This window comes from Macaca mulatta, chromosome 8 (assembly GCF_049350105.2).
Source record: "Macaca mulatta isolate MMU2019108-1 chromosome 8, T2T-MMU8v2.0, whole genome shotgun sequence".
Taxonomy (NCBI): domain Eukaryota; kingdom Metazoa; phylum Chordata; class Mammalia; order Primates; family Cercopithecidae; genus Macaca; species Macaca mulatta.
The window spans coordinates 126,609,807-126,637,692 of NC_133413.1; the positions used below are offsets into that span (position 1 = coordinate 126,609,807).

At 38.4% G+C, this 27,886-nt stretch overlaps 1 long non-coding RNA gene across 1 annotated transcript in view; it reads right to left on the minus strand.

Annotated features, from left to right (window-relative positions):
• Window positions 1-4,719: 4,719 nt before the first annotated feature.
• Window positions 4,720-27,886, minus strand: part of LOC114680434 (uncharacterized) — a 42,978-nt gene continuing 19,811 nt past the window's right edge. Inside the window, exons 2-4 of the long non-coding RNA XR_003732660.2 lie at window positions 22,081-22,143; window positions 20,329-20,394; window positions 4,720-4,933 (exon numbers count right to left, since the gene is read on the minus strand). This is a non-coding gene — a long non-coding RNA (uncharacterized LOC114680434). The remainder of the gene's footprint in view (window positions 4,934-20,328; window positions 20,395-22,080; window positions 22,144-27,886) is intronic.

A 27,886-nucleotide genomic window follows, 5' to 3' on the forward strand; every position in this document is an offset into this window, starting at 1 on the left:
CTAACACAGAATTAGCACACGTGAACCTACTGAACGTTTCTTTAGGAGGAAATTCCCTCATGATAAGAAATGGCCTATTTGCTGCCCAGGGAACATGAAGTTTCTGCTCTTGCTGTTCTTCTCCAGAAAGCAGGGCTGAACAGCTATTTCACTTGCCCTGTTGACTTGCTGTTTGATAGTCAACGTGACCTCAAGCTAAGCATAAACTCCATGTTATTCTAACAGAGACCATGCCAAAGTGTATGGAAAGAAACAGAGCCAAATACAGATTTAAAAAAAAAAAAAAAAAAAAAAACGCAAACATTAAGACAAGAAAAACTTCCAAGGTTCAGAGGATCGTGTCTTTGGGGAACACTTCCTACAAAATGGCATGCCCTCAGATTACGCTAAGGACATTTGTAGAAGGCAGTTTTATAGTCATCCATTTGCCATTCTTAGTGGCATTTACAAACAAGGCACCTAGGAAGAAGACATAGGTATGCAGGAGAGCCACTTTATGAAACACTCACATTTCACTTTTCCTTCTTCAATAGTTAGAAGGATATTTTTCTGGCTGGTTGATTTACAGAAATTTTTTTTTCCTAAGTAAATCTCTGACTATTAAATCCCAGTGACACTCTGCATGTGAAAACACATCTGATCAGCCAGAGATGTCTATCTTTCTGATAAATGCAGCCAAAAAAAGAAAAAAGATAGATAGAAATTGTAACTAAAAAATATTTAGTGACCCTTAAAATATCATAAATTGCCAGTAACTAATGGCTGGTGTATTGATTAATAGCTTGAAGTACATAGTGGGCAGTTAATGCTATAACAAACCTCTGGGATTTATTACACCAATAATCCTGTGAAACTACTAAGTTTCAAGAACCTATTGCTGAAATAAACCATATTCTTTAGCACCCACCAGCCGCGGTATTTATATGCATACATATATATTTCTCTTCTTAAATAAATTGCTTGTGTGGGAAACTGATCATGTATATTTGCCCAGTCAGAAAATGTGAACATTTAAATGGTTTATCACTAGATGATGTGATCTTGCAAACTCTGTAAGTTGTTTTTATTTTTTTTAATCTTTTCACCTCCCTCTCAGGAACAAATGCCAGAAGAACTGAAATGCAAACTAGCTCAGTACAGTACTGGAAGAGATAGTGCTAATCAAAGAGCTCTGACTCGAACCAGGCCTTAGAAGGAGAAAGTACTAAGGACTAATGCATTAATCTCTTAAGCCCCTGTGTCAGCTAGGAGGAAGAAAAAGAAAAAAAGAAAAAAAGAAAAGCACTGTTTAGTGATGTGCCCTTATATACTGGAGCCTGAGCTTGAACTTGGGAGGCAGTAGGGATGAAGAATAGCTTTCGAAGCTAGGTATACAGTAGAGAACACAGGGAAGCCAAGTCAGAATTGCAAGTAGTGTATGGTCTTCACCATGGTGTGGAATCCAAGCTGTTTGCATATTCAAGGAAGATATATATAGCAGTTGACAAATTTTTCTGCGTATACTGAGAACCCTGGAAGGCATTGGAAAATACAGAAATAATGTCTTAGTTATTTCTATGTCCTAAAGCTAACCCTGCTTGCCTTGCAGGCTTCTACATCTCTTCTCTTCCCAAGGCTTGAGAAAGTAGGTGCCCCTGTGGAGGCTCAGCCCCATTCCTGCTCAATGATAATGCCACTTTGTGAGTTTCAACCATGTACTGCCTCATAGGCATCTGTGTCTGTTCTTCACTTCAGTAATGAAAGGCAAGCATTTTTATCTCCACACTATGCTCTCCCTTTTTGTAACCTAACTAACTTGAACCTATCACACAGCTAGTGCAGTACAGAGATAGGATTGAAATCTGGGTCCAAACCTTACACATTTTCTAACCACACTGCTATGGGCGAGCAATAAGTTATCCTCACTGTCACCATGCTCCTGTCTGGGTGCCTGGTTAAGTATCTGGGTTTCTGCCTGATTTGTGTGTTGTAGTTCTATGCATTATGGAAAATTGGGACTCTTTCTTGGTCCTTTTTTTATAATTTGCAGAGTATTTCAGGAATATTTTCTCCATATCCCTGCCCTTCACTTTTAGCCACCAAGGGCCACATGGTTCATGAAAAGTAGTGATAATTGCTTTTTCATCTGAGCCAGGGACCCTGCCAAGTCCTTTAAGGACATTGTTTCATTTACTCTTCACAGCTACCTTATAAAGTATGTATGTATATATGTGTGTATAGTTGTACGTATATAAATACACTTTGTAACCATTTCAGGATGGAGGAATAGAAATTTCAACATATCAAGTAATTTGCCCAAGGCCATGTAGTTGGTAAAGCCATAGAATGAGGATCTAAACTTAGGTCCAACTGACTCCAAATTCCAAACTTCCAGCTACCATGCTATACAGCCTCCTTCTCATGCCTCTTCCCAGGGACTAGAAACCAACCTCCAACTCTACCAGAGTGACTTCCTGGCCCAACTGCCTGCTTATTGCCCATTATTGTGTTTCACTTATCTTCCTAGGTTTGAGGTCACTTCTTAAGATTTAGGCCTAGTACCCAAGTTTAGCTTACTGATCTTCTCCCCCATGGTGCAGAGTGCTCTGTATAGCAGACTAAGGCTTCCTTCAGTACCTGCAGGTGAGGCTGAGCCCCAAGGATCTATCCCATCAAATGTGTAGACCTAGGGTCTCTTCCACTCCCTTTAGTTTTGCATGGATATACCCAGACCATTTTTATATGAAGAAATCCTCCCTTTCCAAACCCCTTATTCCAACTTGCAAAGGAGTCAAGTGGGAAAAATTCCAATGAAAGTTGTGAGTTGACTCTGTGTTCGCCATGGTTCTTCCACAGAGAAATGAGAAGTGAACCTGCTCATCTCCTTTCCCAGCCCATGCTCTCCTCCTGCTTCCCTCATCAGCACAAAGCCCATTCTGCTGGACCTGTCGTGCATACATTTTTCTAGATGGTTGGCTTCTTTAGGACCACAACAGAGACTTTTTTATTTACATCTTGTGCCTCCTGCTCTGCAGCTCAGAACTGGTGTTCAACAAGTACCTGTAGATATTTTAAAAATGAAAGAATAAGGACAACATGAAATGGGGGCAAAAACAGAAGGCACAAAGTCTACTGCTGTCTGTAGTTTTAGAGTCAGCTTCTTTAGTAGCCATAGGAATTACCCACATATCCTCCCAACATTTACTTCAAGAAATGAGAGAGCAGGAGAAAGAGGAAAGAGAAATTGGGAGAGAATGAGATTTTTATTTTTTTCGGATCAAAAAGGCCTATTATAGAGTCTCTCTCTTTATCCTGCAAATTCCCTAGCCATAACCAAAGTACACTCCCCAAACCAGACCCTATCCAATGAACCCACATGACTTGCCATCTTTTTTCAATCATCTTCTTGCTTCTGTATATTCCTTTCCCATTTCTTTTTTAAGGCCTTTCTGCTTTTCATTTAAATTAGGCCCACCAGCAGCTTTTTTCACATAGATATGGTAGATATGGTTCCTAAAAATGATCAGTAGAAATCAGAGCTCTGTAATAGGAATTATAGGTTGACGTCATTTTAGGGATTCCTAATTTTTCAGGTGTGACTGTCCTCAGCCAGCATCATTTGTCATCATTTCGGTTGAAAGGTTCTCTGCTCCAGAGCTTCCACATTTAATAATTAGTGGTCTGTAAAACACTTGAGAGCACTGGAGGAATTCTCTGTTTAAAGAAAATACAGGGATTAAAAATAAAAAGTCATTGCCCTTCCATTCTTGAATCTTATGAGTGGAATCAAAGAGACTTGGTGGTTGGTGGGAGGAGTTGTGGGAAAGCAGGAGATTCTAGGGAAAGGGCAATGGTGTCAGTAACTGATAAGTGGAAATTCCAATGAACCAAGAATTATCTAGAAAATTCTTTTTTTTTGAGACAGAGTCTGGCTCTGTCGCCCAGGCTGGAGTGCAGTGGCCGAATCTCAGCTCACTGCAAACTCCGCCTCCCGGGTTTACGCCATTCTCCCGCCTCAGCCTCCCGAGTAGCTGGGACTACAGGCACCCGCCACCACGCCCGGCTAGTTTTTTGTATTTTTTTAGTAGAGACGGGGTTTCACCGTGTTAGCCAGGATGGTCTCGATCTCCTGACCTAGTGATCCGCCCGTCTCGGCCTCCCAAAGTTAGAAAATTCTTTAGGGATGTAGATATCAAGCCACCTCCATTATGAGATCATGATTTAGAAGTCCTGGGATCAGGCCCAGAAATCCGTTTTAAGGAAGCATTTCCAGACAACTCTGATTATAGTCAGAGGACAATACTTTGAGAATCACTAGAGCATAATATTGTAGCACAATACTTCTGAAGCTTTAATATACTTGAGAATCGCTACCCCTCCCCATTAAAACTTGCTAATATATAAATTCCAAGAGAACCTGATTCCAAAGGTCTGGAGATCTAAGAATTTGTTATTTCTAACAAGATCCACAAACCATACCTTTTAACTGGCACTGATACAACACAATAGTTCTCAAATTTGGCTATATAATGAATCACCTAGGAAGTTTTTAAAAAATAACTGATATCTTGATACTACCACCTAAATATTCTAATTTAATTGGTCCTTAAAGATTCTAATTTAATAGGTTCTTAACCTGAATGTCAGGATTTTTTTTAATTTCCCAAGTTACTTTAATGTGAAGCACACGAATGTCTCTCCCATGGTAAGTTGGTATTCAGTACCTGCTGTACTGTTCAGACCGGTTAGCTGCTGTAGCAATCTAAATCTCAGTGGCCTACCACAAGAAAGATTCATTTTTTGTTTACACAAAGTTTAATGTGGATGTCTCTGTTGGGATGATTTTCCAGGAAGCCCTCCTCCAAGCTATGACTCAGAGACCCAAGTATTTTTCACTTTGTGGCTCTGCCATCTTCTGGTTCTGGGGTCATTTTGGTATCATCTGGCTAAAACCCTGGGGGAAGAGAGAAAGAGAAAGATGGTGAAGATTCTTAACAACCTCAGTCCTTCCATCAGCCTGAATAGTCAGGCGATTGATCTAAATGCAAAGACTGAGGAAGGTGAAGTAGCACATGGATATAAGGGAGCATTAATAGTTGCTGTCTCTTTGGTTGTGTTCCAGGCACTATGCTAGATGTCAGAAGGTGATGCAAAGAAGTAGTAAGCCATAATGCTGAGTTTAGAGTTTTGTTTTGTTTTGTTTTTACAGCAGTCAACCTCTTTGGTCAATTCAGCAAGTACTGAGTATATCTCACATCAGCTTTGCTTCTGGAAACTGAGCAGTTATTATCATTCTTATCTCCATTTGGCCCCAAATACTACAGTTCAAGAATCAGTTTGAGTAAAGTCCATTTACAGAGAATAACTCAATGCAGGAGGATATGTCAGATAGCATATGACTCTATTAAATCTACTTTTTCATTTTGGCACTTCATGGTGCAGTCTTGAGCTAGAGCCCTGATATTCATATCAGCAAAACAGAAACAATATTTTTTTTTCTTTCAGAGTTGTTTTGAGAATTAAAAAAAAAAGTGCTAATTATTCAGTAGGTCCTTGATATATGTGCACTGTTATATTCTTATATATTGCATTATTACATATTCTTATGCTATTATTGAAGAATTCTTACAACTGCTTTATAGGTTTCCTCCAACAAGACTTCAAATCCTTGACAGCATGGACCATAGCTCACAATTTTTTCATATACCATAGTGCTTGGTGAGTGACGGAAATAGAAAAGCTCATTTCTAATCATTTACTGAGTTGGGTTCACGAGAGGCAACTCTGAGAGCCTGGGGCTGGTAGCCGTCTTAGAAGTTTCCTGAGAACTATTGTTCCTAACATGGGCACTCCTATGAGGAAAAGCACTATAAAAATCCCCAAGGAACAAATACGATAAAGTATAGCTCTTGCAAAATGACAGCAGTTTAAGTTTCATGAAAATGTCCACCCTTCATTATCTTCAAAATGGTCTGGGGTTCAGACTTCCCCATTAGTTCTAATCAGCTCTTCCCTCTTAACATTAAGCAATTACTTAACAAAAAAAGAATCCCCAATTGTGGACTCCCCCATTACAACAGCCCATTTTATAGGGAAGGATCTATATTCTAAGAGGGTAAGTACCCACATTCACAGATGTCTAAAAGTGGAAGAATCAAGACTCAAGTCCCGTTTTCCTGCATACAAGCCATACGTATCTCAAACTGGGGATGCATCTACCCCCTAACAGTAAACAGTAGTCAGCCCAAGTGTGCCAGGATAAAAATGGTACACCTGCCTGAAATGTCAATTGAAATATTAAGGCATTTTATATATACAGAAAAACAAATATATCGTTATGTAGAATGCAAATTTTCCATAATATATGATCACAAAGAAATTTAAAATTTGTGGTGGACTGCTTTCAACAATGCCACTAGGCCCCTGGGGCCACTCATGTTTGCTTCTCAGGAAACACATAAGAAGAACTGCCCTTCTATGTGCCATAAAGGGCCATTATGAAATGCCAAGTAGAGCCTATTATTTGAGCCCATTACTGGAAATCTGTCTGTAAAACTCTGTTCAGATGCAATAATGATTTAGGCAGGTCTGACTTCCCAGAAATGAAGGGAAGTGCTGAAAATAAATAGAAGATAATAAATCTCTTAATGGTGCAAAGGGGAAAAATAAAGCAAATTATGTTTTATCTGGCAAAGATATCACGGTCCACTTTTTTTTTTGTAATCTTCATTTTTCCTTTCGGTAGAAAGCAGTTCAAAATTAAAGAAAATTTGGATTACAGCTTATAACATGGTGTCCCAGTTGAGCCTAACCTGGGACACAGAAAGCAGCCATTTGCAGAAACCAATGGGCCAGTGACCACTCTAGTCATTTATTTACATAAATGCATAAATATAAGCTATGTGAGCTATTGCTGGCACAAGGACATCTGAGTTGCTCCTCCTCTATGTGGGTCCTGGGGGAATTAGCTACAGAAGGAGCAATTGCTAAGAGCAAAGGAGTTTCATTTATCTCTTATCTAATTTAATCTTATTCCAACTTGCAACGCAGAGCTCTAGTAAAGCCGGCTTGTGATAGATAGCATTTCCTAAAAGCCAATGAGGGTCTCTGCCATCCCCTGAGCTCACATCCAAATCTTGTAATTTGACTACTCCGGAGCTTACTCCATGATACTGGAGATAGATGAAGAAACAATGCTCAAAATGACATGCATAAAAAATGAAAATAAAAACTAAAGAACCTCACCTATCTTTTAATAGAGAGTAACCCTACTCAGTCATACAAGTGACCCTGTTTATGTCCTGAAATGAGAATTCAATTACCAGTTGCTCCTCCTAGGTGTTAAAGGAGTTAGAAAAGAGGCAGGATAAAGAAATGGGAAAAGAGACCCAGTCTCATGAAGAAGGACATTTTGGACACAAATTTGAGTACTCAGAACAGAAATTGGAGGGACGAAGATACTGGGAAGTATTTGTTTTGGGGTGCAATAGTACTTTTATCCCCATTCCCACTTTTGCCTCCATCTTCCGTTTTTGAGCTCAGACAGAATTGGGCAAGAAATTAAACTCATTGATGAGCATGTGATTCTCTAAACATGATCAGGATCTCTTTGGGGTCCAGGGCCACAAGAAATGATACGTGGAGTTCGTGAGAAACAAGAGAAACATTTTTATCTGACCCTCACCCTCAAACTACCAAAGACCACAGATTTGAGATGCTCAGGTCCAAGAGTAGTAATTCCTAGAGTAGTGGCTGTGCCAGAAGAGCAGGGCATTCCCCAAAAAAAACACAGATGCTAAAGCAATGGTGAGGCCCTTTGGCACATAGGATGCAATGGAGAATTAATGGACTCATTCTTGAACACAAGTAAAATGTCTTTAGAGATTAGGAAAAATTGTTGAGAGAGCTTTTGAGAACTGGTGATAATGATGAACACATGTGTGTAATTTTGTAGTTTCAATTTTTTTTCACATATCTCACATATTTGTTTCTCACAATAACCCTGATAGGTGTGGCAAGCATTGTTAGTGTCCTCATTTTGCAGACGAGAAAACTGAGTCTCAGAGTTTAAGCAAGCTGTCCAAGGACATTTGTCTGGTAAGCATCAAGGTTGAGAACTCAAAAATGGGATTTTTAGCTCTAAATTCTGTACTTTTTCCACTGGAATATATTGCCAGCTTGGAGTTGTGACAGTTCAGTTAACCAGTCCTTAAAAAATATTTTAACAAAGCTGACTTAACATCAGGGAGCTGAAAGGAATTCAGCACTGGGCCTACGGGGAAAATAAGTTACAGAAATCACAAGGCTGACCAGAGCTTAAGCCCTGATGAAGAGAAAGGTGCCATCTCAGGATGGCCATGGCCTGCTCACTAAGAGTCCAGAAAGGACTGCCAAGGCTAAGAGACCAAGAGAAGCATGGAAGGTAGGAGCCAGAACTGCTCTCCAGGCATAGTAAAAGAAAACAGCAACAACAACAAAAACATGGTGCTGAGGCTAATAGAAGATTTCTGTAATTCAGGATGTGGAATATCTTTGTGCTCCTTCAGTTATTTTTTCTTAGGTTGATGGAATTCCTGGGTAGGAAGAGTGGAGAGAGGAGAGTACATTCTCTTCCTGAGTCAAGACATCAAGTTATCATGTGGACGAAGGGCCTCATCTCCACCATGTGCACATTACATGTTTGGCTTAAACTCTCAGGTGCTATAAAGGAGGTTGGGGGAATGTACCCAGAGTAAATACAGAGTAAATAACTTAAAAGTTGATAATTTAGACCAGGGGATGGCAAAACGTTTTCTGGAAAGGGCCAGATAGTAAATATGTTTGGTTTTGTGGGTCATATGGTTTTTGTCACAAGAACTCAACTCTGCCATTAGGAGCAGGAAAGCAGCCATAGACAATATGCAGATGAATGACTGTGATTGCTTTCCAATAAAACTTTATTTGCAAAAACAGGTGGGGTGGATTCAACCCAAGAGCTCTACTTTGCCAACTGCCAAGTTAGAGAAAAATCCTATCTACTTAAAGCCTTTGATAGTATTCTCATTTCCATCTATGAATCAAGGTGGAACACTGGAAAGGGTAGATGATATAATGTTAGCTATTTATTATCAAGTTTTATAACATTAAAATATTATTCACTACCACCATAAGAACTGCATTTCTGTAATTATTAATTAGTTTTCAAGACATTGTTTTAAAATATTTCCTATGAAATGCTTCATTTAAGACTTTTCTGACAGAGTTTAGTATTCAAATATAAATGTTTTCCATCATAAAACTGATGTGTTTTCTTCTGTCAGTGGACTCAAATACTTGTTAGACATACCTCTTCATCCTTATTAGAAAAGTTTTAAGAAAGTTTTATGTTTAATTCTAATCATCTTATGACTTTAATGGTTAGCATACTTTCCTTCTCTGTTTTGTTTTTACCTTCAATCTTCCTCTCTCTCTCTCTCTCATTTCTATTTCATTGGTCTTTTTTTCTTAATCCACCTCATATTTTTACAAAAAAGGAATGAATTCCAAATAAGCACACATAATACTACAGAAAAACATTTCAATTACAAATAAAGAGAGCCAACAGAAATGTAAACCCAACTTGACAAATTAAGCCCTGTCAGGACCAAGGAGGGATGAGATTATTTTGAAGAGAGGAACAAGGTAAGACTTTCTCTATCAAATATCAAAATTTTCCAGAAATTCTGAGTAACTAAAAAGTATGGTATTGGCTCTGGAAATAGAGAAAAGATCAACAGAATAGACAAAGTAGTCTAAAAACAATGAAAAATGTATGGAAATTTGGTTATGACAGAGGTAGTAACTGATTCTCAAAACAGAAAGAAAAAATCAGATTAAAAATAAACTTTTATTTTAGGTACAGGGATACATATGCAGGTTTATTATATAGGTAAATTGCATGTCACAGGGCTTTGGTGTACAGATTATTTTGTTACTAAGATAATAAGCACAGTAACTGATATATAGTTTTGTGATCCTCACCCTCCTCCCACCTTCCACCCTCAAGTAGGCCTCAGTGACTTTTATTCCCTTTTTTGCATTCATGTATACTCAATATTTAGTTCCCATTTAAGTGAGAACATGTAGTGTTTGGTTTTCTGTTCCTGCATTAGTTCACTTAGGATAACGGCCTACAACTTCATCCGTGTTTCTTCAAAGGACATAATCTTATTATTTTTCTATGGCCGAATACTATTCCATGGTGTATAGGGGGATTTCTTTATCCAATTCATCACTGATGGACATTCAGGTTGATTTCATGTCTCTTCTATTGTGAATTCTGCTGCAATGAATGTACATGTGCATGTATCTTTATGGTAGAACGATTTATATTCCCTTGGTATATACCCAGTAATGTGATTGCTGGGTCAAATGGTAATTCTAAATTCTTTGAGAAATTGCCACACTGTTTTCCACAATGGCTAAACTAATTTATATTTCCAACAGCAGTGTATAAGCATTCTCTTTTATCCACAGCCTTGCCAGCATTTCCAACAGCAGTATTGACTTTGTAATAATAGCCATTATTTTTTGACTTTTTAATAATAGCCATTCTGACTGGTATTAGATGCTATCTCATTGTGGTTTTGATTTACAGTTCTCTAATGATTAGTGATGTTGGGCATTGTTTCAGATGCTTCTTGGTCATGTGTATGTCTTTCTCTTGAAAAGTATCTATTCATATCCTTTGCCCACTTTTTAATGGGGTTGCTTGTTTATTGCTCATTCAATTGTTTAGGTTCCTTACAGATTCTGGATATTAGGCTTTTGTCAGATGCATAGTTTTCAAATATTTTTCCCATTCTGTAGGTTGTCTGTTTAATCTGTTGATGGCTTCTTTTCCTGTGCAGAAGCTCTTTAGTTTAACTAGGCCTCATTTGTCAATTTTTCTTTCTATTGAAATTGCTTTTGGCATCTGTATCATGAAATCTTTGCTAAAGCCTATGTCTAGAATGGTATTTCTAGGTTATCTTCCAGGGTTTTTATAGTTTTAGGTTTTACATTTAAGTCTTTAATCCATCTTGAGTTGATTTTTGTATATAGTGTAAGGAAGGAGTCCAGTGTCAATCTTCTGCATATAGCTAGCCAGTTATCCCAGCACCATTTATTAAATAGGGAGTCCTTTCTCCATTGCCTCTTTTTCTCAGCTTTGTTGAAGATCAGATAATTGTAGGTGTGTGGCTTTATTTCTGGGCTCTTTATTCTGTTCCATTCCTCTATGCATCTGTCTTTGTACCGGTGTCATGCTGTTTTGGTTACCGCAGCCTTGTAGTGTAGTTTGAAGTTGGGTAATGTGATGCCTCCAGCTTTGTTCTTTTTGCTTAGGATTTCTTTGGCTATTCAGGATCTTTTTGGTTCCATATGAATTTTTAAATCTTTTTTTTTTATTTTGTGAAGACTGTCATTGGTAGTTTCATAGAAATAGTATTGAATCTGTACGTTGCTTTGGGCAGGATCACCATTTTAACAATATTAATTCTTCATATCCATGTGCAAGAAATGCTTTTCCAGGTGTTTGTCTCTTCTTTGATTTTGTTGAGCAGTGTTATGTTATTCTCACTGTAGAGAACCTTCAACTCCCTGGTTAGCTGTATTCCTAGGCATTTTGTTCATTTTGTAGCTATTGTGAATGAGATTGTGTTCTTGATTTGGCTCTCAATTTGGACATTGTTGGGTATAGAAATACTACTGATTTATATACATTGGATACTGAAACTTTGCTGAAGTTACCAGATCTAGAAGCTTTGGGCACAGACTGTGGGGTTTTGTAGATATAGAATCATGTCATCTGCAAATAGAGATAGTCTGACTTCTTCTCTTCCTATTTGGATGCCTTTTCTTTCTTTCTCTTACCTGATGCTCTGGCTAGTCAGAATTTCCAGTACTAGGTTGAATAAAAGTAGTGAGAGTGGGCATCCTTGTCTTGTTCTGGTTTTCAAGGGGAATGCTTCAAGCTTTTGTTTATTCAGTATAATGTTGGCTGTGGATTTGTCATAGATGGTCATTATTCTCAAGTATTTTCCTTCAATGCCTAGTTTTAGGGTTTATAACATGAGGGGATGTTGAACTTTATTGAAAGCCTTTTCTGCATCCATTGAGATGATCATGTGGTTTTTGTTTTAAGTTCTGTATATTTGATGAATCACATTTATTGATTTGTGTCTGTTGAATCAACCTTGCATCCCAAAGATGAAGCCTTGATTGTGGCGGATTATCTTTCTTTTTTATGTGCTACTGGATTCAGTTTGCTAGTATTTTGTTGAGGATTTTTGCATCAGTGTTCATCAAGGATACTGGCTTGAAGTTTTCATTTTTTGTTGTGTCTCTCCTAGGTTTTAGTATCAGGATAATGCTGGCCTCGGAATGAGGGAGGAAGGAGTCCCTTCCCATCAATTTTTTGGAATAGTTTCAGTATGAATGATACCAGCTCTTCTCTCTACATCTGGGAGAATTTGGCTCTGAATTCATCTGGTCCTGGGCTTTTTCTGGATGGTAGACTTTTTATTATTGATTCAACTTTAGAACTCATTATTGGTCTGTTTAGGAATTTTATTTCTTCCTGATTCAAACTTGGAAGGTTTCATGTTCCTAGAAATTCATCCATTTCTTCTAGGTTTTCCAGTTTGTGTGCATAGAAGTGTTTGTTGTCATTTGTAAGCGATTGTTGTATATCTGTGGGGTCAATGGTAATGTCTCCTTTGTTTTTTCTGATTGTGTTTATTTGAATCTTCTCTCTTTTTTTATTAGTCTAGCTAGCACTATATCAATCTTATTTATTCTCTCACAGAACCAACTCCTGGATTCATTGGTCTTTTGTATGTTTTCTTCTGTCTGGATTTCCTTCAGTTTAGCTCTGATTTTGGCTATGTTGTATCTTTGTTTTTGAGATGGAGTGTCACTCTGTTGCCCAGGCTGGAGTGCAGTGGTGTGATCTCAGCTCACTGCAACCTCCACCTCCTGGGTTCAAGTGATTCTCCTGTCCTAACCTACTGAGTAGCTGAGACTACAGGCATGTGCCACCATGCCCAGCTGATTTTTTTGTGTTTTTAGCAGAGATGGGGTTTTGCCATATTGGCCAGGCTGGTCTCAAACTCCTGACTTCAGGTGATCCACCCACCTTGGCCTCCTAAAATGCTGGGATTACAGGTGTGAGCCACCACGCCCAGCCTGTATCTTTGTTTTATTAGTTTCAGATAATTTCTTGATTTCTCCCTTAATTTCATTGTTTACCCAAAAGTCATTCAGGAGCGTGTTGTTTAATTTCCATGTAATTATATGGTTTTGAGCAATTTTCTTAATATCGCTTCCTATTTTTATTGTGCTGATGTCCAAGAGTGTCGTTGGTATGATTTTGGTTATTTTGAATTTGCTGAGAACTGTCTTAGGATTGATTGTGTTTTCAATTTTAGATGTGCCATGTGCACATAAGAAGAATGTATATTCTGTTGCTTTGGGGTGGAGAGTTCTGTAGATGTCTGCTAGGTCTATTTGGTCAAGTATTAAGTTTAGATACCAAATGTTTTTGTTAGTTTTCTGCCTCAATCATCTGTCTAAATACTGTCAGTGGCATGTTGAAGTCTTCAAGTATTATTGTGTGGTTATTTAAGTCTCTTTGTGGGTCTTTAAGAACTTGTTTTATGAATCTAGGTGCTTCTGTGTTGGGTGCATATATATTTAGGATAGCTAGGTCTTCTTGTTGAATTGAACTCTTTACCATTATGTAATGTCCTTCTTTATCTTCTTTGATCTTTGTCAGTTTAAAGTCTGCTTTTTCTGAAATTAGAATAGCAACCCCTCTTTTCTTCTGTTTGTTTTGTAAATTTTTCTCCATCTCTTTACTCTGCGTCTATGGGTGTCATTGTATGTGAGATGAATCTCTTGAAGACAGCATACAGTTGGTTTTCCTTCTTTATCCAACTTGTCACTCTGTGCCTTTGCTTGGGGCATTTAGCCTGTTTACATTCATGGTTAATATTGATAAGTGCAAGTTTGATCCTATCACTATGCTGTTAGCTGTTATGCAGACTCTTTTTTGTAGTTGCTTTATAGTGCCAATGGTCTATGTATTTTGAGTGTGTTTTTGTGGTGACCAGTGGTCTTTCCTTTACATATTTAGTATACCTTAAGGGTTCTTGTAAGGAAGGTCTGTTGGTAATACATTCCCTTGGCATTTGCTTGTCTGAAAAGGATCTTATTTATCCTTCATTTATGAAGCTTAGTTTGGGTAGATATGAAATTCTTGGTTGGAATTTCTTTTCTTTAAGAATGCTAAATATAGGCCCCCAATCTCTTTTGGCTTGTAGGGTATCTCCTGAAAGTTCCACCATTAGCTTCATGGAGTTTCCTTTGTAGGTGACTTGTCCCTTCTCTCTAGCTGCTTTTAGTATTGCTTCTTTCAATTTGACCTTGGTGAATCTGATAACTATATGTCTTGAAGATGTTTGTCTTGTATAGTACTCACAGGTGTTCTCTGCATTTCCTGAATTTGAATGTTGGCCTTTTTAGCAAGGTTGGGAAATTTTTCATAGATAATAATCTCAAATATATTTTCCAAGTTGCTTGCTTTCTATCCCTCTCTTTCAGGGACACCAATGAGTTATAGGTTTGGTCCCTTTCATAATCCAGTATTTCTCAGAGGTTTTGTTCATTTTTCTTTATTCTTTTTTCTTTATTTTTGTCTGACTGAGTTATTTCAGAGAACCAGTGTTCAGGCTCTGAGATTTGTTCCTCAGCTTGGTTAATTCTGCTAATACTTGTGATTGCATTATGAAATTTTTGAAGTGAGGTTTTCAGCTTAAATCAGTTTGGCTGTCCCTTAAACTGCCCATTTTGTCTTTCAGCTCCTGTCCTTGGATTGGGTTACAACTTTCTCTTGAATCTCAATGATCTTCATTCCTATCTATATTTTGAATTATATTTCTGTCATTTCAGACGTCTCAGCCTAGTTAATAACCATTGCTGGGGAACTAGTGTAGTAATTTGGAGGTTAGAAGACATTCTAGCTTTTTGAGTTGCCAAAGTTCTTGTTCTGGTTCTTTCTCATCTGTGTGGGCTGATGTTCCTTCGATCTTTGAAGTCGCTGTCCTCTGGGTGGAGTTTTATGCTTTAATCTTCTTTGATGTCTTTGGAAGTTCACCTGGAATAATGTGGGTTCATTCAACTGACTTTGCTTCTGGAAGATTTTAGGGAATCAAGTATCAGCTCAGCACTCCAGGGCTGTGTGCTCTAACTCTTGGGGCTGGTACCAGGCTACTGGCTTTGTTCTCTGGTCTATTGAGATTAGAAACCTGCTGCACTGGAGGTATTAAGATATCCCCCATCTGCTGGCCAGAATGGATGCTAGTTTGTTGGGTAGTGCTGATGCATGGTGCAGGCCAAAATGCTTTGTCAGGGCAAGGGAAGTGAAATCCATGCTTGCTCACTCATGCCAGCAGCCACAGTAGTGTGGTTGCCTGCATACATGTCAGCTGGGGCACGGTAACAGTGGGAGAAGGGCATACTGCTTGCACCAACAGTCATGGAGCTTGGCAAGGACAGGAGTAGGGAGTTGGCTGGGGCTGACTTGCTGGTGTCTGTGCTTGCACTCACTCCAACAGAAGCAGTGGGGTCTGGCATGTTCAGTCCCACAGCACAGTGGAGGCAGGGCCAGTATCTGTGCATGCCTTCTTGCAGACAATGGCAATATGACCAGGTGCCCATACATCAGCAGGGTAGGGAGGGGATGTGGTGTGTACTTGTGCTGATGATAGTGGCACAGTGGGGTGTGTGCACCCATGCACACTGGTGAGGGAAGGGAAGCAACGTCCACATATGGGTGTATGTCACCAAAACAGTGGGCATTGGCTGTGTGTGAGTGTGTGCTAACAATGCAGCAAGGTGGTAGGGCGGGGGGGGGGGGTTTGGGGAGGCTGCAGTGATTGGTGAGTGTGGGTGGGCTGTGGTATGTGTCGATGGAGGCCAGTCTGCTGGAGGTCTCCCATGGTCAAGTGAGGTCTATCACTGAAGGAGCTATGATGAAGGCCTCTTGGAAGCACCCTGGTTGGGCATCCAAGATTGTGCTGCAAGAAGGTATGGATGGCCAGGCTACGGCCCTGGGAGAGGCCAGCAGACAGGGGTCACTCATATCAGACTGACTCTGTTTCACAAGCAAGACCATGCCATGGCTCAGTGCAGGTTTGACAGTCCCCTTAAGGCTTAAATCTCCTAGAGGAGAATGGCAGGCCTTGGGGAATGGGCATCCCTGCCCATGCTTCTTCACAGATGTTCCTGCACCAAACCTCTGGGCTCTGCACAGACTGGAGTCCTGCCCTTACCACCACTCTAAGTAGCTCTTCCTGCTAGCTCTCCATGGGTGTTATGGGGTTTCCTGCTGCCTGAATTCCAGAGATTAGTGGCAAGAGCAGGTCACTTCTAACCTGTTCAACTCACCCCTTTTCCAGGAGTAGCAGGGAGCCAGAAACAAGTCCTGGTGCTTGGTAGTCCTATACAGGGTTCCCAGCTTCCTCCCTTTTCAGCCCAGTGTCTGCATCATCCTTCCATCCACTCTTAATGCCTTCCCTCCAAAGATCTGCTCAGAGTGTACCAGTCTTACTGACATCTCAGTCTCTTGGTGGGAGATGTTCCTCCTGGCTATGTCTAGTTAACCATCTTGGCTCCTCTTCTGAAAGATCAGGGATTAGAATTGCTCCAGGACCCCAGGCACATACAATGAAGACACCCTCTGTTTCTTCAGGGTTCTCCAAAAATCAGCTTTTTACCTTATAAAATATATAAATTAAAAATTCCAAATAAATTAAAAACTGAATGTGAAAAAAGTAGAAATGTTTAGTATATAAATATATATCTTTATGACATCAGGGTAGGGAAAAATCTCTTAAAACATTATAAAAGCAAAAATCACAAAATAAAATATTGATATTCACTCCATTAACTTTTTAAACTTCTCACCTTCAAAAATATCATAAACAGGCCAGGCCCAGTGGCTCATGCCTATAATCCCAGTACTTTGGGAGGCCGAGGTGGGTGGATCATTTGAGGTCAGGAGTTTGAGACCAGCCTGGCCAACATGGTGAAACCCCACCTCTACTAAAAGTACAAAAATCAGCTGGGCATGGTGGTGGGCGCCTTTAGTCCCAGCTACTCTGGAGGCTGAGGCAGGAGAATGTTTGAACCCAGGAGGTGGAGGTTGCAGTGAGCTGAGTTCACACCACTGCACTACAGCTTGGGCAACAGAGGGAGACTCTGTCTCAAAAAAAAAAAAAAAATACATATATATACACACACACACACACACACACACACATATATATGTGAAACAAAATGAAAAATAACAGATTAAGGGTTAATAAGCAGAATACATAGATATTCTAGAAAACAATAAAATTAATAAATACCAAACCATATAATAAATAAATAAACAGCCTTACTAGGGGAACAAAACAAAGTATATGTAACTCACAGAAAAGAAAAAGCAAAGACCATTAAATATAAGAAATTACACCCAATGTCAACATAAATCAAAAAATGTAATAAAACAAGAGATATCACTTGGATTGATAACAATATTAAAGACTTACAACACTAATTTTTGGCAAGGTAGTAAGAAATAGGAATACACTGATGGTGGGGGTCTGTATTGGTACCAACACCCTGGAGAGCAGTTTAGAAATTCCTAGTAAAGTGGAAAACATATACACATCAATGGCCAAATATTTCACCCATAGATATCAACTCTAGTGGAGCAATTCTCAAAATTTGGCCTCTGCACCAGTAGTTGCATCTCCTGAGGGTTTGTTAGAAATTTAGATTCTTGGACCCACACATTCCATCTGAATCAGTAGGTCTCCGGGAGGGGCCAGCAATCTGTGTTGTCACAATCACTCCAGCTGATTCTATTGCACAACCAAAGCTGGAAAAACCTTCACACATGTGTTCCTGAAGACATGTACAAGAAGGTTCATGGAGGTATTGTATGTAATCACAAAAAAAGGTATGAACCACCCAGCTGATCCTCTCAAAAGAATGGAAACATAGGCTGCAGTAACCAAAACAGCAGAGTACTGATACAAAAATAGACACATAGATCGATGGAAAAGAAAAGAATCCAGAAATAAAGTTGCACATCTACAGCCATTGGATCTTTGACAAAGTCAACAAAAATAAGCAATGGGGAAAGGAATCCCTATTCAATAAACAGTGCTGGGATAACTGGCTAGCCATATTCAGAAGAATGAAACTGGACCCTACCTTTCACCACATACAAAAATTAACTCAAGATGGACTAAAGATTTAAATGTAAGACCTCAAATTATAAGAATCCTAGAAGAGAAGCTAGGAAATACCATTCTGGATATCAGTTTGGGGAAAAAATATTATGACTAAATCCTCAAAAGTAATTTCAACAAAAATAAAAATTGACAAATGGGACCTAATTAAACTGAAGAGCTTTGGCACAGCAAAAGAAACTATCAGCAGAGTAAACAGGCAACATACAAAATGGGAGAAAATATTCACCAACGATGCATCTGACAAAAGTCAAATATCCAGAATTGATTAGAAACTTAAACAGTTGGTGTTAATAACTTAAACAATTGAAAAAACAAACAAACAAAACACCATTAAAAATGGGCAAAATACATGAACAGACACTTCTCAAGAAACACAGACATTTGGCCAACACACACATGAAAAAATTGTCTAAATCTCTAATCTTCAGACAAATGTAAACCAAAACTGCAATAAGATACCATCTCACACTAGGCAGAATGGCTATTGTTAAAAAGTCAGAAATAATAGATGCTGGAAGGCTGTGGAGAAAATAGAATGCTTATATACTGATGGTGGGAATGTAAATTAGTTCAGTCACTGTGGAAATTGGTCTGGATATTTCTCAAAGAGCTTAAAACAGAACTACCATTTGACCTGGCAATGTCATTACTGGCTGTTTATTCAAAAGAAAACAAATGATTTTACCAAAAAGACACATGCACTCACATGTTATTCACAGCACTATTCACAATAGCAAAGACATGAAATCAACCTAGGTGCCATCAGTGGTGGACTGGATAAAGAAAATGTGGTACATATACATCATGGAATACTACACAGCTATTTAAAAAATGAAATCACATCCTTCGGAGCAATATGAATGCAACCGGAGGCCATTATCCTGAGCAAATTAACACAGAGACAGAAAACGAAATGCCACATGTTCTCACTTATAAGTGGGAGCTAAACCTTAGGTATTCATGGACATAAAGATGGGAACAATAGACACTGGGGACTACTAGAGGGAAGAGATAGGGAGAGGGGCAAAAGGGTTGAAAAAATAACTACTGGGTACTATGCTCAGTACCTGGGTGAGGACTCACTCATACCCAAACCTCAGCATCATGCAATATACCGTGATAACAAACGTGCATGTGTATCCCCTGAATCTAAAATAAAAGTTGAAAAACATAAAAAGAATGAATAATAAACTCTGGGGTATTCATTCCATGGATTGTTTTACAGTTATTGGAATGAACGAACTAGTTCTGTCTATCAATAAGGATAAAATTCAAAACCAACGTTGAATTTAAAAAAATCAAATGGCAAAAGATTACACCTTATGATGTTATTCATGTACATTTTTAAACTGAAAAGAAAGGTATATGTATTACTCATGTCTTTAATAATTTAAAGTACCAAAACCCATAAGAAGATGTCACACCAGCATCAGAAGGATATTTACTTCTGGCAGAGGAACGGGGAAGTGAGGCAAAGGGATTAATGAATAATGTAGAGGTTTAACTACATCTAAAGTAACTTTATATCTTATGAAAATTCTAAAGAAAACATGGTGAATGATAGCATCATTTAAAATTGAGTAATTGGCCGGGCGCAGTGGCTCACGCCGGTAATCCCAGGACTTTGGGAGGCCGAGACGGATCACGAGGTCAGGAGATCGGGACCATCCTGGCTAACACGGTGAAACCCCGTCTCTACTAAAAATACAAAAAATTAGCCGGGCGCGGTGGCGGGCGCGGTGGCGGGCGCCTGTGGTCCCAGCTACAGAGGCTGAGGCAGGAGAATGGCGGGAAACCGGGAGGCGGAGCTTGCAGTGAGCCGAGATTGCCCCACTGCACTCCCGCCTGGGGGACAGAGCGAGACTCCGTCTCAGAAAATAAATAAATAAAATTGAGTAATGGATCCATAGAAGTCTGCTGTTATTTTTTGTACCTTTTTCTTTTTGAAATATTTGATAATTTTCACAAATATCTTAAAGATATAATAGCCCAGGAAAAAAAAAAAAAAAACCCAAAACTATACCATAGGCAAGTGCTTTCTTACATACTGCCAGTGCTTCTTCGTGTGCATTCCACGAATATTAAACGTCAGCGAAGGTCTCTGCAATCCCTGAGATTAAAAAGAATTATTTCAAACCCCAATCCCATAGCTTGTGAAATCCTAAATAAAAAGATATGTACATAGATACACAGTTTCTTCAGCTTTTAATTTCTTTCTTTGTTTCCTCATGGAAAATCTATACTACCTATAGATTTAGGTAGATATCTCAAGATTCAAATTAAGTTTGCCTTTAAATTGCTTATCTAGGAAATTTTAAAAAAATCTAAGGACTTAAAGGCAGTGGACGGAGTGAAAAGTGGTAATAATTAAAACAGATAGAATAATCGGAAATCTATATACAGAATAGCACGACACATGTAGAATACCAGTCAACTGTTTCTTGCTCTGAAAATACTCAATAGCTATGAAGACAAGAACTCCACATACTGCCATTTGTAGGATACACCCAATGAAATGGATGGCTTCCCATAAGGTAAGTACACTTAAAAGACCACAATTCAACAATCTCCAGCCCCAAATAATTCAATGTATTTCTTTTTAAATCAGTTTTATTGAGGGATCACATACAATAAAATTCATCAATTTTATATGTAAAATGTAATGAGTTTTGACCAATGTATATGATCATATAACTACCACCACAATAAAAATACAGAACATTTTCATTACCCCAAAATTTCCCTCATGTCCCTTTGCAGTCAAATTTTTCCTCTAGTCCCCGGCTTCTGGCAACTATTAATCTGCTTTTGTCACTAGAGTTTTGTTTTTCAAAAATTTCCCATAACTGGAATTGTATGGTATATATTTTTTATTCTTTCACTTAGCATAATGTTATTGAGATTCATTGATGGTGTTCTCTGTATGAGTAGTATATATATATATTTTTTTATATCTGAGGTGTATGCCACTATACAAATAGGCTACAATGTAAAATGTCTTAGTCTTAAATATGAATGGATCAGCTAACACTTAAGAAAAGTCTCCTATATTGAAAAAAAAAAAAAAACAGAGGAGATGCAACATAGTAAATGAAAGAGGGGGGCAAACATAGAAGAACAAATAAATCAAGGGACAGAAAAAAGCTTTGTAAAAGATTTTAACGTAATTATCAAAGAGATATGAGAATTTTTTTTCTCTCTTACACAAGAGAAAAATACTTTGAGAAAGGAAAAATTCAAAGAAACAAGAAACCACTCTCAAAATTTTAAATACTATTTTTAAAAGGAAGTTGAAAGGTAAAGTCAGATAAAGTAAAAGAAATTTCCAAAAAATAAAAATACAGGAAAATCTAAGAGGTGGAATATTTAAAAGATTAATGAAGGTAGTCTAATATCCAATTAATATTAATCCCAGAATGAAAGAATGGAAAAATAAAGAGAAGAAAATTATCACAGGAAAATGTCATGGAATTGAAGGATACAAAATGTCTAGATTGAAAAAGACTCATTGACTGCCTGGGATCAGGAATTAATAAACACCTACAACAAAGTGCATCACTGTGAAATTTCAGAACATGGATGCTAAAAAGGAATACCTGAGAAGCTTCCAGAGGAAAAAAATAAAATCAGATTTAGTGCAAAAGTTCAAGAATAAAATGACATCAGACTTCTCATCAGCAACAGTCTTCAAAATTCAGAGGGAAAGGGAAGTTACTAAATATTCTGAAGTCAATGAAGCTATTAGCCAAACGTAGAATAGAAGAAATAAATGCAAATAAGCAGAAAATTAACTTACCATGTTCTCTTCTTGGTAGCCCATTAGGACTTGTCCTAATGCTGGGACTTTGGTCCTAGTGCTCTAGCAGTAAAATAAGAGAGAAAGGGTGGGGACAGGGATTAATTTCAGAAAAAGAAAGCAAAGAATCCTTCCCAGAAAAATCAAAACTGAATTCTTAGGATAAAACCCAGTCCAATTGGAGAAGGAGGACTGAGATACTGAAAGGCAGATCGTAAGAGAAACAGAAATTCGATAGAACAATTACATGATGAACATTTGAAAATGATTAAAATTTTGTGGCTGGGAAATTATGCAAGCAAAAACTGACCCAGTTAGAAACTCCAGGAAAAACAAAGTGCTTTATAAGAAAAAGATGAAATTCTGGTACACTATTTGGCTCAGCAGTAAACAATATTTACAAATCATGATAATACAATTACTGATATGATTTAACACAATTAAAATGTCATTGATCATCAAGAAATTAATAAATATTGTGCAAAGTAGATTAATCAGGACATCAACTTGTATAGGGATAATATTTTGAAGGAACTGATAAGAGTTAAAAATGGTTTCCAATGGAAAGATACAACTGGGATGTGAGGAAGGACTGGGCCAGCGACTGCTGTATTCTAGTGTACACCTCTTAGTATTGCTTGATTTTTAAATATAGCATCTATTATTCTTATAAAAATTCTAATGTTTAGTTTCAAAGTTCTACCAAAATTTGGGGCTGCTAGGGGAGAATGATCCTTTAAAATAAATTACAGAACAGATTTTAATGTTTAATAAGAATCTTTACAATAATAATAAATATCCATTGAGTGCTTCTAAATTTCCAGGCCCTCTTCTAAGTTTTCTATGTGTATTAGCTGATTTAAAAGGACAAAGAAATTTACTCTAGGGCCTCAAATACAGGGAAGACATGCCTTATTTAAAATTGAAAAATTCTGATGTGTAAAGCAAAAGGGAATCTGGTCTTCTTTTTATATTCCCATCTTCATCTAGCCTTTAGCATTTAGTATCTGAACTATAAAAAGTGCCTTCTAGTTGCCTGATCCCCAAACTTCCCCTTTTTCAATCTATTTTACACAAGCTACCAGACTAACATTCCCCAAACACTATGCTGGTTTAGTTGCACCTCTGCTCAAAAGTTATCAGTGGTTCCACTTCATCTAGCGAATAAAGTACAATCTTAGCATTCATTTAAATTTCTTCTGGGGCTCCTTTCCACTATCTTCCTTTTATAATTTCAAGTTTCATCAAACTAGTCCTTTTGTAAATATGGACTAGTTACCTTTCTCCAACATGCTTTGTGCTTTGTACTCTCTTATGTCATACCTTGCACCTAAAATGCTTCTGCTCTCCCAAAATTCACTTAACAAATTGATAGCCCATTCTTCAAAGTGCAGTTAAGGCATCTTGAGCTCTATCTACACTGCCATCCTCAGTCACAAAGGCAGAAATGATTTCTCCTTCAACTGCATGCCAATGCCAGTGAGGATCAACCTGAGTTTCTCTGTTGGCCATCTCCTGGCCAATTCTATGCCCTGCTCAATGCCACTGACTGCATCACAGATTTTCCCTTTAAGTTCTTTCCTATTCCCTTTCTGCTCTAATGCTGTGTCTCTGAGAGTAGCTGCATCCATCCACGGCCACAGGTCCCAAATTGTGGCCTCTCTTTGTGGTTCCAGTTCTCCCTGGGCTCTAATAACTCCATTTTACCATTATTCGTTTAGCCCTAGAGTGACAGTGGTTACCCACTGTTGCTATAGTCTTTTGCTTTAATTTTTCCTTAACCCTATCTGCATCTCTGCAAGCAGACTCATCATTAAATTCATAAGCCTGTGAAATAGAAAGCCACTAAGGAGAAAGAGCTAGATGAACCATCTGGAGTAAATTCTGTGGCCCGCCAGGACTCTGGCCCATATGACATTCATCTATCTCTCATTGCCTTCTATCGTAATATATGTCTGATTTACCCGAAGGCTATGAATCTCCTAAGTAGGGAGACCATACTTGACTCATTTTTGCTATTTAGGTGCCTGGTCATAATACATTTTCAATAAATGATTGGGAAGTCAATGAATCTTAATGGGCCTATTTAATGCACTCCACAAAGGTCTGGTAATTACCAGTCCCTGAATAGGAGAAGATTTTCACATAAACTTTCTGTTCTTAGATGTCACTCTGATTGGGATTATTAAAGGAACACAGTCCTGACAACAGTGAACAAAGAGGGGGAAAATAGACAATTCTGAGAAGAGAGCACTTTGAACCAGAGATGTGTGAACCCAGAAGCATTTTGAGATTGGCATCATGTCTTGAACTAGTTTTCAAAGGAATCAGACTTGGCCAAACCCAAAGAGAACTTTGCCAAGCACTTTTCCCCTTAATTTTTAAACCCATGTGTATTTTAAGGGAAATTCAATCCATATGTTTCTGATTCATTTACACTTAACTCATCAAAATGTTGTTTTGTAAGAGTTATTTGATGTCCCAGTCTTTTGAGCTTTTGTGGAGAAATGCCTTCCCCCTCTTAGAAATAAAAACCTTTTGGCAAGTCATACATAAAAATTGATCCCTGAAAAGTTCGAAGTCATTTCAAACCTCAAGGCCCACAAGGTTCCAGTGATTCCTTACTGGATCTGATAGGACTCCTATCTCTGTAGAAATCTGAGGGCTTTTGCTGAAGAGACACGTGGTTGTACAAGGATGGAAGTCTGACCCAGCAAAAAGACAAAGAGAATTTTAAACTCCAAAGTGGGAGAACAGGCATGTAAAGTGGCAAAGAGATGAGAAGAAGCTACAAATCAAACACCAAAAACAGAGAGACAAAGAGAATAAATGAAACAATTTTCTGTGTACAGAAGTTCAAAGACAAGGCAGGGAGAGAGGGAAATGTGAGCAAATATATGTCATGGAACACATATATCAGAGCTCTCAGAATCCTGTTTTAGAAAACCAAATGCCTTGGCCATTTGGGAAGCAATTATGAGAGTGTGTTATTAATTACTTAGTTGTGCATATTTACTTGAGAAACAATAGTTCTCACTATGGATCCTGCCAGCTTGCCTGCTTGACTTCTATCACCAATACTAATATTATTTCAATAGGCCCTTCATTTTTCTTTATTCATATCCATAGCTGAACTTATACATATGCAGTTCTCATAACACTATCCTTCAAAGCATCAAAGAGAAGTGGCTATTTACAAACACAGATGACCAGAAATTGGGCCAGGTCATTGATGCTATTCATTAATATCTCCTAACAATCCATGATGCTGTTGCCCAGGAAACAAAGCCAAGTCTGTATCTTAGATCTCAAGTTCTTCTTTTGTAAAATGCCTTACCTAAGATGTCACAAAAATAATAATACTCAAGAAAACATAAAGCACTCTGCAAAGACAAGGAGGAACAAGAATATTTCAATTGAGGGTTTAAACGTGAATAACAATGAGTGTGAGCCTTAACAAAATGCCTAAAGACTTGACTATAATTTCCTGGGTTGACGTTCTCAAAGGAAAGAAGCTCCAAAGGGGATAAATGAGAGACTATTAAAAAAAAACAAAATTCTGGCAACATAATCACTTATGTTTTCAAGTGGAAGTGAAGGTGGAGACATCTAAAGAAGAGTGTTTTTTTTTCTAGTTTTGTTAAAAAAAATAAGCTTAGAATTTTTTTTAAAGGAGTCCACACAGGTCTGAAAGAGTGGCTTCAATGGAAAGCAATAAAGGAAGGCCCAAGCTTGCAAAAACATGTTCATGAAAATATTAAAGAGCTTTAGCAGCTATCTTGAGAGAATGGGGAACAAGAAAAACACTCCTACTTGGGGATGCAAATCAGGTAATGTCTGATATCAGCTAGAAAACAGAAATATCTGCCCTATCAAACAGAATGACACTGTTTATTTGTTTGTATTCCCCAACTGGAATATGAGTTCCTTCATGATGGGGTCTTCTTCGTTCCCCACTTCAGATGCAGAGTAACTAGTGCACCTAATTCAAGCTTAGTATATATTTGGAGAACAAAAAAATTGATGTCAAATGAAAGACTCTGCCATGTGACTATCTCCATCTCTGCTAATTCTCTCCACATATATGTAACCTTCATCTAGCAACCTGACAGCCATCCTATCTCCCTCTAAAGCAAATAAGGCCAAGTCTACACATCTGTCCACTCACTGTCATCATAAGTGGCATCAATCACATACTTTACCTAGCTCACTGCATCTTCTTTCCTTCCAGCTCCATTTCACATAAGTGGGTGGACCGCTGGTAGAATCTTCCAAGCCTTGTCTGCACCTACTACTCCTATACCTACCCCTCCCTAAAATGCTTTCTTACTTTCCATCTTTGGTGTTGTGCCAATTTAAAATTGAACCACCATTATCCAACCCTCACTGGGATGTTTCTTACAATCATCTACTCCTCTCTAATGTCACCTCTTCCTGAGAATGCATCAGTTTCTGCTTCCTGTTTATTACCAGACACTCTTGCCCCAGTTATCCAGCATGCTGTCTGCATGCTTTCCTGCCTCAAGACAGCCCATGCTGGAAGATGCTATGAGGCAATGCCCTACACAGCAGTAGTCACACAGCTGCCCTCTAAGGCAGAGGAGCCTCCAAACACTGAGAAATTACACCCAGGGCCATTAGGGAAAGGAACAGGCAATCTGCAAAAGCTCAGGCCAAGCTAACTTCATTTCTTTTTCTGGATAGCATGGATGTATCTTGATTTAAGCAAGGCATTTGAAATTGTAAAATCAGAATCAGTGGAGATTTCATAGAATTGATGCTCAACACTTGGTTGGGGGTGAACTCCACTGAGCATCTGATGGACACTGGGAACACTATTCACACAAGTTTATCGTACCATTTCAGAAGTCATGCACTACATATTAAGAACATTGTTTTAGCAGCTGACTAGCCCATCTTCCATCAATGATTTTAAAAACGCATGCTAATGTCAATGACATCTAAGTTGTATTCAAATACTATGATCCTATCATTCTAATAAAATAGTGATCATGAAAAGAAATGCATTTTTAATGTTTGCCACATGCCAGGTTCTATCCTAAGTACTTTACCTACTTTGCTTTATTTAATTCTCACAACAAACCTATCCATTTTGCATTATTATAATCTACAAATACAATTGTAATACAGATGAGGAAATTGAGGCTTAGAAAAACTAAGTCATGTGCCCACGGTCACACAGCATGTGGGTGAGTTAAAATCCAAACATGGATCTGTCGGTCTCTGTGTCAGGATAGATGAGGTTATAACTCCCCAAAGCCCATTGGCTTAAAGTCACAGAGGTACATTTCCCCTTACACTAGAGGTCCATCACACCTCAGCAGGGGTTCTCTGCTTTTCTTGGTTACTCAGAGTCTCAGCTGACAGAGCAGCCACCATTTCCAATGTTGTCAGTCTCTTTATATGAGAGAAAATGAATCTGAGTGTCTCTTACAAAATTTCTTTTTAATATTACTATTTTATTAGAATCATAGGATCCCAGAACTTGGATGCAATTTAGATGCCATCAGCATTAAGATGCTTTATTTATTTATTTATTTATTTATTTATTTATTTATTTATTTTTGTTAGAGGGAGTCTTGCTCTGTCACCCAGGCTGGAGTGCAGTGGTGCGATCTCAGCTCACTGCAAGCTCTGCCTTCCAGGTTCATGCCATTCTCCTGCCTCAGCCTCCCGAGTAGCTGGGACTACAGGCGCCCACCACCATGCCCAGCTATTTTTTCGCATTTTTAGTAGAGACGGGGTTTCATCGTGGTCTCGATCTCCTGACCTCATGATCCGCCCG